We start from the raw sequence: 11,497 nt of genomic DNA on the forward strand, positions 1-11,497 counted from the left end.
CCTGTGACCATGACGAATTCGCTAGTCCTGTATTTTCGGATTTAAAGGCAATAACGTGATCACTGATGGAAACTTAAAAACACACAAATACCGGATGAAAAGCACTTCATTCCACCCACTCCCGACTCCCAGCGGGAAGTACTTGCTCTTGGTGCTTCTTTGCCTTGACGCATTTTACTTGTTTTTCAAGAGTGACGTCATATTGTATAAGTTTTGTTTATTGCTTTTCTTTAATATTTTATCACAAGCATTTTCTTGTTACTAAATATTATTCAAAAGCAACTTTAACCCTGGCCGGTGTGGCTCAGTTGGTTGAGCCGTGTCACATGCACCCAGAGGTCGCTGGTTCCATTCCCAGTCAGGGCACAAGCCTGGGTTTCAGGGCTCCATCCCCAGTAGGGGGCGTGCAGGAGGCAGCCTATCAAGGTTTCTCTCTCATGGACGTTTCTTTCTCTCCCTCTCCCTTCCTCTCTCTTTAAAATCAATAAAAACAGATGTATTCTATCACATAGCTATGCTGATTTATTCTACAATTAACTACTGAAAAACATTCAAATTGTTGCCCATTTTTTCATTATTAGATATGTTTGTGATGAACATCTTTGACAATTCTAAGCTTTTAAGCCAAATGCACCTTTTAGGTTTAAAACTTCAAACATTCAACTATAGAGGTGAAACTTACAATCCATGGGGACCAAGATATTTCCTGCTTGAAGTTGATTCAACCAGGAAAGCAGCTGTTAAGAGTCAGAGTCCTGAATTGAGATGTAAATTACTACTGTCAGTGCACACCCTTGGGCTGAGAGGGTTGCACCCCTCTATCAACCCTCACAGCCACAAATGGAAGGAGGCACTATGAGTCCGACCTTAGAGATGAGGAATGGGTTCTGGGAAGTTTAGAAACCCTGCCCGAGATTACACAGGTCCCAAGTCCATGTTTTTTCCATTACACCAAGGCTGCCGCTGCTGGTGGCTGAACAGCTTTATTTAAGGTGCTTATCTCGTGTTAATAGCCACAGATCAACACTATCACAAAATGTCTTCACAAGCCTGCTGACCCTTTTCCTTTTTGAATGGATGAGGGTTGACTTGACAAAACACTTCTAGAAATGAATACAGCTAGACAACCAAGACAACCTGAGCAATTCCTGATTCCAAACCCCTCACTGAGCACGTTTCCTGACATTATTATCCCCTGTGGCCAGTCGAGCTCCTTTAGAGAGCAAGGCTTGGGAAGGAAGGGCCTGGGCCGGACTTACTGGAAGCTCCTATGCACACTCAGCATAAGTGAAAGCAGCCTGTTTACTACTAAACATAGTAAGCAAAGTTGCCACTTAGATTGTATGTTTCAGGCTAATCAAAATAGAAATGTTTCTTCAATTGCCTCCCCCCTCCACACACACTGTATGTTCATTTGTATAGGTAGATATACCTTAACTAGGAGTTACTTTAGGGGAGTAACAAGTGGACATCATGGTGAGCAAACCCCCAAGCACTCTAACCTGTTATCGAACAAAGAACCTGCCCCTGAGCGGGTTTACTAGGGCCAGCCAGTAGTGTGTGAATTCTTGACTTTGTGTAGAAAAAAATTTCACAAGCCCAGGTGAGTATGAGGGTACATTTATTAAAGCTGGGGACAGTAGAACAGGAAGGGTTTAGGTGAAGGTAGAAGAAGCAACAGGAGAGCCTAGGCTGGATTGCCTTAGCTCTCTGGGAGTCAGAGAAAAGAGGGCCTCAGAGACAGGTTCAGGGGATTAGCCTGGGATGAGCTGCCACTGCCATTGCTCCCCTAGTTGCAAGGCTCTTGGGGTCCCTTAGAGTTTAGTAAATGGGTGCCTGTGGGGGAAGAAGAGGGGGAAGGTAATGACCTGGGTGTGCTACCCAGAACAAGAGCCAGCTGGGTTCTTTATCTTGAGGCTTTATCTTTCTTGCAGGTGGGAGTCTTAGGGGAGGTCTCAGGAGAGGGTTTCAGCAGAATATTCATCAGTTTTCCAAGTGTGTTCTTCCAGGGTCATGGTCTCTACTGATTGGTCAGTACCAGGGCAGGGTCGTTAGTCTCTGTCGCTGGTCTTGGCATTGCCCACCTGGTTTTTCTGCTTTTCTGAGCTTGGAGCTGAAATACAACTAAGGCCTAGATCAGGGGTCCTCAAACTTTTTAAACAGGGGGCCAGTTCACTGTCCCTCAGACAGTTGGAGGGCTGGACTATAGTTTAAAAAACAACTATGAACAAATTCCTATGCTCACTGCACATATCTTATTTTGAACTAAAAAAACAAAATGGCAAAAACACCCACATGTGGCCCGCGGGCCGTAGTTTGAGGACGCCTGGCCTAGATGTTATGTCTAGTCAGGTGACCTTCTGTATCTGGCTGTAAATTGCTCAGCCAGTTTTTTCAGCTTTGTCTGTTTCCCATTCCACTTGTCCTGGCTTACTGGTCTCTCTCAAATTACTATCAGTGGAAGTGGAGTTCTTGGGGTGCCATGAGGAAAATAATTTCCTGAGGCCCCCATGGGATGATGGGGTTTCATCAAAAGCTTTATTAATGATGTAAAATTAAGGGGGTCCCATTTCTGTCTGTCTTGCCATGGAAGAAGTCCAATCTTGTCTTCAGAAGGGTCAGAATTAAGGCCACTGCCCAGAATTTCTGTTCCATATTATTAAAGTCTAGTCCAGCATCTGGCTAGCTTAGCTTATGTTTCCAGCTACAGCCCATTGGGTGTGGGGTCCACATGGGCATGGGCCATGCAGCTGCCTCAGGCCACATGGCTATGGAGAGAGAACATTCAAATCCACGGAGCAATAGAGAAAAGGGGAGGGAACTCTGTGGGGATTTTTAACTTTCCAAGATTTAGTGTATTTCTGATGGAGTTCACCCTTTAGCCAATTCACTGTTTCCCAGGCCAAACTGTCAGGCAAGCACCTCCCCTTTGTCACTGACTTCACTGTGCATGTGCCCATCTCCCCCTTTGTTTGGTCCCTTCCCCCAGTGATCTGCAGGGAATGGAGCGGTGGCTCCCTGGGAGCATGGAGCTGTAGCTTCCTGGTGAAGCTGCCAGATGACCATGCTTACAGTGTCTGATTCTCCCTTTGCTCTCTTCCTATTATTAATATTAACTAGAGGCCTGGTGCACAAAATTCATGCACGGGTGCGGTCCCTAGGCCTGGCTGAGGATTGAAGTGTGAGCGTCTGGCATGGAAGGGCAGGTCCCAGGTGATCTCTGGGCCCTGGGCAGCACCTGGGCCCCTGGACCCCTGAGCGCCCCCATTCCCTAAGTCACAGCGCCTGAGTGTGACCTGACACCGTGGGCCGGGGTGCAGTGTGAGCCTCTGGGGCCACCCAGTGGTGCTGCGTGAAAGCTGGGCAGGCAGCGCGTGCGCTCAAGGCTGGCCTCATGGACCGGCTCCTGCGTGAGCCCATGGGGAGCCCGACCGGCCCCTGCAGTCCTGGTGGCTGTGTGGGTGTGGGGCGAGCTCCTTGTGGGCACCCAGCACCTGAGCTCGGGGCCTTCCCTGGTGCACGAGCCCTGGCATCCCGAGGGAGGGAAGGAGAGGGAGTGAGAGAGAGCTTGGTGGACACCCCACATTCCCACTGCACCTTCATCCCTGTCACCTCCGCCCCCAGGTAGCTGGCAAGAGGTCACAACCCCCTGCCTGGGTGCCACAGGAGGTTGGTTGCCACCACCCACCCCCAGTTCCCCATCCCAGCCTGGGGCCCGGTCCAGATTGGGCGATCAGGGCCTGTTGGCCACTGGTCACCGTCTGTGGGGTGATCGATTGGAGCTGGCCCCTTCCCCCCTCCCCCACCCCCCCCCACCCCCCGCTCCCTCAGTGCCTGGGAGCTGGATGGCGGCCTCGCCCCTGCTGCCACCACTGGTTGCCGTCTGTGGGGCTATTGGCAGGGCGATCGGGCCCCCACTCACACCTGCCTTGGCTTGGCGCCATCTGTTCACCTGCTCCACCAGCCCGCCGTGGTCCCGCTCTTGTCGGGGCCCATTGGGTCCGGCAGTGCCTCCACTGCCGCCTGCTGCCAGCGCCACATCGCTGACACCTGCCATGTTCTGCACCACCCCCTGGTGGTCAGCACACCTCATAGCAAGCGGTCGAACTCCCGGTTGAAGGGACAATTTGTATATTAGGCTTTTATTATATAGGATAACTAGCTAATTATGCTGATAGCAAAACCATTCAATGAAAGTTCAGTTCATAGGGACAGAAGAGTTCATGGAACAAGTACAGTTCTGCTCAATTTCATTCTCCCCCTTGATCACAGTGTGGAGCCCCAGGTGAATTGCAAAGTCTTGTAGAATCTGGCCAGACCTCTGATATCCCTGCATGCTCTCTACACTTTGGCACCTTTTCCAGAAAGCACCCTCCACTTTCTAGAACTTCCAAAGTAGAGACATTTCCAAGGACATTGTTTTCCAGGCGGCATCACATCTGCCCCGTGGGAAAATGGAATGTGGGGACACACACAGACAAACCACACAAGCCTTGCTGCGGGCTCTTTCTCCTGAATCCATTTTCTGATCATGGAGTCAAGGTTAGAATCCTAAAAGAGCATCTGAAGTACCAGGCCCAGAGTGAGGGTTTACAATAAGCATTCAATAAATGATTTCCTTCTCTTGACCCCTTTTTAACTCCTGTGTCGAGGTAAGAAGCCTGTAGAGAATTTTTATGAGTTGACTTGAGACAAACTGACAATTGCTGGGAAGCAAAATCTCAAGGGATTGAGAAAGTGCTCCAGAGAATGCAGTTTTTCAGCTTATTTTATACATTAGAATCAAAGGAGGAGATGTAGAGAGGTTACATGAAATGTGTTGATGGTACATTAAGGGGGCAGGAGAAAGCAAAGTGGGGAAAATTCTGGGACTGGATAAAAAGTGAAACAGAGACACATACTTCTTTTACAGTAGTGGGTCTAGGATAGTTAATAATGACCGTCTACAGCACATAGAGATGGTATGCAGGGAACAAGATAACATGAGGGGTTCTGTGGTCTCATGCTCTAGTGGGAGATTGTGCCCTGAGGGGTCTGAAAAAGATTACTCTGACCATCCAAAGGTATGTTATCATAGATGCAAAAAGTTAACAGTCAGCTCCATTAAGGTAAAAACTGACCTTTGGTCAAAGAAACTACAGACCCAGGACATGAATGTCCTCCATGACTCACTTTTTCTGTTGTTGTTGTTCATTCATTTATTCAACTAAACATTTGTTTACTTACTTATCTCAGACCAATGACTCAGATTCAGAAGTTTCCTCAGAGCAAGGGCAGTGAGAGATCAGATTTGGGGGCTGACCACCAGAGCTAGAGATCCCTCCATGATTCACTTTTATTTTTAAAAAATATTTTTTAATTGATTTCAGAGAAGAAAGGAGAAGGAGAGAGAGATAGAAACATCAATGATGAGAGAGAATCATTGATCCGCCACCTCCTGTACACTCCTCACTGTGGATGTAGCCCGCAACCCAGGCATATGCCTTAACCTCCTGGTGATGCTTAACCACTGAGCCACGCAGGCGGGCCTTCCATGACTCACTTTTAGTTAGGAATTTTTATGTTCAAACCAACCGATGTGGTTACTTCCGGTCTATTTGTAAAGTCCTCCATTCAGGCCTCTTCTGACTTTGTCAGGTTGAGTATGTGGCCCCTTTTTCAGCCACAAGGGAACAGCACCTGAAGCGAAGGGCTTAGGTCCCTTTGTTCCAGCAATCTAGGACTGGGCAGATGGAATGTGGTGGGAATGGTAAGAAACAGAACTAGGCAAGAGGCAGGGGGCCAGGAACTGAGATTTTTACCTGGAGAGCAATGGGGAGCCATGAAACTGGCAATAGCTATTTGGAGGGAAGTTGGGAGGGTAGGGGAGGCGTGGTAGTGCCCCTGGGGTATAGTCACCAACTTCTGCGGATAAGGATGAGGACAGGCATGTCGATGTAGGAAACATCCAGATCAGTAGAGAATTTTCATAGGAGTTTATTTGAGCCAAACTGACTAATATGCCAGGGAACGAGGTCTCAAATGCTCCAGAGAGTAAGTTTGCAGCTTCTTTTATGCATTTGAGATTAAGGCAGGGAAGATTGGAGAAACCAAGGTAGGGACTGGGGATTGGATTGCAGGATGGTTAGCACGATTATGTGTTCTCTTGAGGGTTAATACACCCTTTGAGGAGTATTACTTCTGGTATTTCAAAGGTGTGTTAACCTTGGCACAAAAACAATGGACAGGCTGGCTTAAAACTCTTCAAGAAGTTCTAGGTCTGTGTCATGACACCAACCATGACCTGCCCAGTTAGGAATTTGATTAGCTCACCCTATGAGGTTACTTTCCATTTTCCTTTTTTTTTTTTTTTTAATTCACAAGCAATTAAATTTGAACTTCAAACAAATCATTTTTTGTATAATTATGTTCCATTGTCCCATACAGCATTGGGGAAGTATCCTTGCTTATCTGAGTTTAGATTTAACTGGATGTCTTGTATTTTTCTGGCAACCCTGCCCTAGGAGGAAAGTCAAGTCAGTGGCAGCAGGAAAGGGGCTGGAGGAATGAAAGGGATCAGGCTGATGTTTATTTTAGGGAAGGAGTAGCCAACATTTAGTGATTGATGGGAGGAAGGGTGGGCCCCTGGAGTGGTTTCCAAGAGCCCAGGCGGAACTAGAAGGAGTGGGTGGGAAAATTTAACTGGATTGGTGGATCCAGAGAACTTTCTCGGCAGCCTGGCCCTCTGCAGCCCAGCCCCAAGGTTCTACTAATCAGTCTACAAATTTCTCCTGCAGTGTGCCTGATATGAGAGCTTATGGTTACTCCACCCAGAGATGGAGTTGCTTAAACAAATGCACTAACTTTCTCAAAGAAGTTGCCTTTTTTTTTCAGAGCACTTTGCATTTACTGAATGAGGCATTTAACCTAGCCTGGGGTAAATATGGCTCTTTCTCCCACTGAGGGCAAAGACAAAGTCTCATTCATCTCTAGGCCTCAGCACAGCCCTGCCCCATCATCTGTTGAATTGAGGGAAGTCGAATACTCTAAATTAGGTTCAGCACAAGGCTCTCAGACAGAGTGACAGATATATTGGGGGAGGAGGGGAGGACAATTAGAGCTATTCCCCCTAAAAATTAGCCTTATTCTATATAATAAAACCCTAATATGCAAATTGACCAAACAGTGGAACGACCGGTCGCTATGACACACACTGACCACCAGGAGGCAGACGCTCAACACAGGAACTGCCCCCTGGTGGTAAGTGCGCTCCCCCCCCTTTTTTTTTCAGGGTTGCCAGAAAAATACAAGACACCCAGTTAAATCTAAACTTCAGATAAGCAAGGATACTTTCCCAATGCTCCCTGCCTGCTCAGCCAGAAGGCAGGCTCATGGCTGGCGAGCGTAGCAGCAGTGATGGGAGCCTCTCCCGCCTCTGCAGCAGTGCTAAGGACCCCTTGGGAAATGTCCAACTGCCGGCTTAGGCCTGATCCCCTGAGTCGGAAATACCCTGAGGGATCCCGGACTGCAAGACACACCCCGAGTCGGACATACCCCTAGGGGTCCTGGACTGCGAGATGGTGCAGGCCAGACTGAGGGATCCCTCCCCCCAGTGCACGAATGTCGTGTACCGGGCCTCTAGTTATCTATAAACATTAGTTAACACTTTCATAAACAAACTAGAGGCCCGGTGCACAAAATTTGTGCATGGATAGGGTCCCTAGGTCTGGCCAGCGATCAGGGCCAATCAGGGCCTTCTGGCTGCCGCCAGCTGGGGCCTCCCTTAGTTCCGCCCCACCCCCTGGTGGTTAGTGCACGTCATAGCAAGCAATTGAACTCCCGGTCTCCCGGTCAAACTCCCGAGGGAACACTTTGCATATTAGGCTTTTTTTTTTTTTTTTTTTAGGCTTTTCTTTATATAGATAGATAGAGAATAGGAAGAATGGTGGGTTTGGATGTCCCAGGAGGGAGGCTTTGTCATAGCTTTGCCACTGAATAACCATGAGGCCCATCTCTTTATCTATATAGTCAGTGTTTCATAATGATGGTTCAGTCAAGGACGGACCACATATGCAGTGGTCCCATAAGATTATAATGGGGTTCCAATTGCCTAATGATGGTGTAACTTTCTGACATTGCAATGCATTACTCATGTTTTTGTTGTGGTGCTGGCGTAAACAAACGTATTGTGCTGCCAGTTGTATAAGTGTGTAGCACATACACTTCTGTACAGTACCTAATACTTGATAATGATGATAAATGACTATGCTATACTTTTTATCATTATTTGAGAGTGTTCTGTAAAACAGTATGTGGTTGTACGCTGGCAGCAGTCTCCTCCATCACCTGCTTACCAAGTATCTTGATTGCCTCATTTTCTCTTGTGTTTGATTTAATCTCCTGTTGTTTTGTACAATAACATGTTGTACAGGTTTGTAGTCCAGGAGCAATGGGTTATACCATATAGGCTAGGTGTGTAGCTGGCAATACCATCTGTACTTGTGTAAGTGCACTCTGTGACGTGCTCACAATGACAAAATCACCCAACACATTTCTCAAAGCATATCCCTGGCGTTAAACAGTAATTGACTATAGATGAGTCTAAGCATACTGCTCTTTCCTACCTCCTATGACCTTTGAAACCTCAGATAAAGTCATCTCTGTGAAAGCCTTGAAAAATGAGGGACATTAGTGACTCTACCCGCTATACAGAACTACCAGTGGGTTGGGCAAGAGCTCCTCTTACCCGGGAGAGAAAGTGCTGCTGCCATTTGCGGAAAGCTGGGCCGGGAACAGCCTGAGGGCCACAGAGCTGCAACCAGGACTCAGGGTGATGCTTTCCAATCTCCCCTAACCATCAGAACACCCAGAGGGCTTTTGAAAGTATTTGCTAAGGGATTCTTTTTTTAGATCTATGTATTGGAACCTTCCGGGAAGGCTGAAACAAATGCCCCCAGGTGAATCTGATTATCAGCCAATTTTGGTACTCTAGAGACCTGGGCTCTGTTGAAATCTCTTTAGTGGCTGTGTGACATTTGGGGTTATTACTACCTCTCTGAGTCTTGGTAGCCTTATTGTTCCAAAGGGAACAATATAGGGTGGTAAGGATTAAAAACAATAGTTTTCAAGTGCTTGGGACAAAGCAAGCACTGTTAATTATTATTATTGGTGGTGAGATAGAGGCCTAGTGATTCAGTGTGTAACACAACCTGAGTTTGGCCAGTGGTGTGATTGCGTTTGGAAGACTAAACAGGGCCTGGATGATGAATTTGCTGAAGCTCAGGAGGCCCAGATTCCAGCTGTGTGCCCTCACACCCTGCCAGCTCCATCATGGACATTGGCCTCCTAGGTTATCCTGACCTGCTGGGGGATTCCTAGCATTTGCAGCCCCCTCCTCATATTTCACTTGCATTTGTATAAGAAACTCCACTCTCCGAAAAAAACCAGCAACCATTTTATTTCCTCTTATTTTATTCTCAGCCCAAGATAGTAGCTACCCTAGAACCTTTCCTTACCAATAACTCCACCCCCTCCATAATCTCAATTTCAAGCACCCTTCACTCTGATCACCATATCCCTCTCCAGTGCTATGACTCTGATTCCAACAACTCCATCTTGATCCACATCAAGATTGACAATCTAGCTTGGCCAACATAGCTCAGTGGTTGAGCATCAACCAATGAACCAGGAGGTCATGGTTGATTCTCAGTCAGGGCACATGCTGGGGTTGCGGGCTCGCTGTAGTACTTTCAGCAATAAAGATTTTTTTTAAAAAAAAATTGACAATCTATGCATATTATCTGCTGTTCTTTGTCCCTCCCAGCCTCACTTCCCTTCTTAACCAGCTTAGATCCATTATTACAATCACTCCTCACTCCTTTGCCTCTCTCTGCCTGTGGTACTCAGCAGGCAAAACCCCAGCTCTGCACCGACACAGCTGAAAGGGAGGAGAAAAACATGCAGGTGCTGACTGATCTCACCTCCAGCTCATGAAGACTTAGGTTTTTCTGGTTCATTCATATTAACATTCCCATCCTAGGTAATTACTCCACCCTTTGCCCAATTTTTTCAAAACTCCAACACCTTCTTTGCAGCCTCACTCTCAACCTTGACCTTGCTTTCCTATGTCACTGAGCAAAGAAAAGCAATTAGGGAACTGCCACCTGTATCTCCATTTGGTTATCAAATAGGTGACTGTTTCTCAAACTGTAATGTGCAAACAAATCACATGGCGATCTTGTTAAAGGCAGATTCTGCTTTCATAGGGTGGGGTGGAGCGCAGAGTCTGTGTTGCTTAGGAGCTCCAGGTAATGCTGCTGCTGTGTGGACCATACTCAGAGTGGTAAGGTCAAAGGCATCTCACCACTTCTAATCCACATCACTATCCCCACCCTAGTCTGAATGAGGATTCCAGCAGCTTCCTCCATCTCCCTCTGATAGCCCTCCTTCCCGCCCTCGTGTGCATCTCCAGCCTTGTTGAGACAGGCTAGTAAGCCAGGACAACAAGAATGGAGAAACTGAGACAGATAGTTAAACAGCCAAGCAGTTTACAGCCATCTAGTAAATTGCAAAATCCTCATCTTCTGTAACCAAGGATACCTAAGAGTACATAGTTTACACTTCTCCCCAAACAGAGGGTAAATAGCTTAAATCACCCTCCTCAGGGAGACAGATAACAGAAATCCAATTAGTGCCATTTGCCAATCATACCCTAGCAAGCACAGGTGAAGTTAAGGGGATAAACCTCAGGAATATTCTATTGAGATCCTCCCCTAAGGCTTCCCCTAAAACTCCCAGCCTTTAAAACCCCTCAAACCTCACTCTCCCCAAGGCCCCAGCTTGTGTTCTTCCTACCAGAAGCATGCTAGTGTCTTTCCCTCCCTCCCCTTCTTCCCCCACAGGCATGCGTGTTCTAATCTCTAAGGGAGCCCGAAAGGCTTGCAACCAGGGAGCAATGGGCAGCAGCAGTTCATTCTGGGCTAACCCCCTGACCCTATCCCCGAGGCCCCCTTTTCTCTGACTTCTTAGCCAAAACAGCCCAGCCTAGGCTCATTTCTCCACCCAGTCCCTCTCCTGTTGCTTCTTCTATCCTAGGCTCTTCCTGTCCCTGCCCCCGCCCCCCCCCCCCATTTTTTTAAATAATTCTCACCTGAGGATATTTTTTTTCCATTGATTTTTAGAGAGAGAAGAAGGGAGGGACAGAGGAAGGGAGGGAGAGAGAGAAAGCCAGGTAACCAGCCAGGCACAGGTAGCTAACTGGGTAGATGGGGGAGGCAACCAATTGTTGTGTCTCTCTCACATCTCTCTCACAACTGCCCCTTGACTAGGAATTGAAGCCTTGATCCTTCAGTGTGCAGGGCTACACTCTAACCACTGAGAAACACTGGCCAGGGCTCACTGTCCCCTTTAATAAATGTCCTCCTGGATTCATGCTGTAAAATCTTTCCTGCACGAAGTCAAGAACCCACACACTACCGGCTGGCCCTAGGCAGACCTGCTCAGGACCAGGTCTCCTTTC

This window comes from Cnephaeus nilssonii, assembly GCF_951640355.1.
Source record: "Cnephaeus nilssonii genome assembly, chromosome: 10".
Classification (NCBI taxonomy): Eukaryota; Metazoa; Chordata; class Mammalia; order Chiroptera; family Vespertilionidae; genus Cnephaeus; species Cnephaeus nilssonii.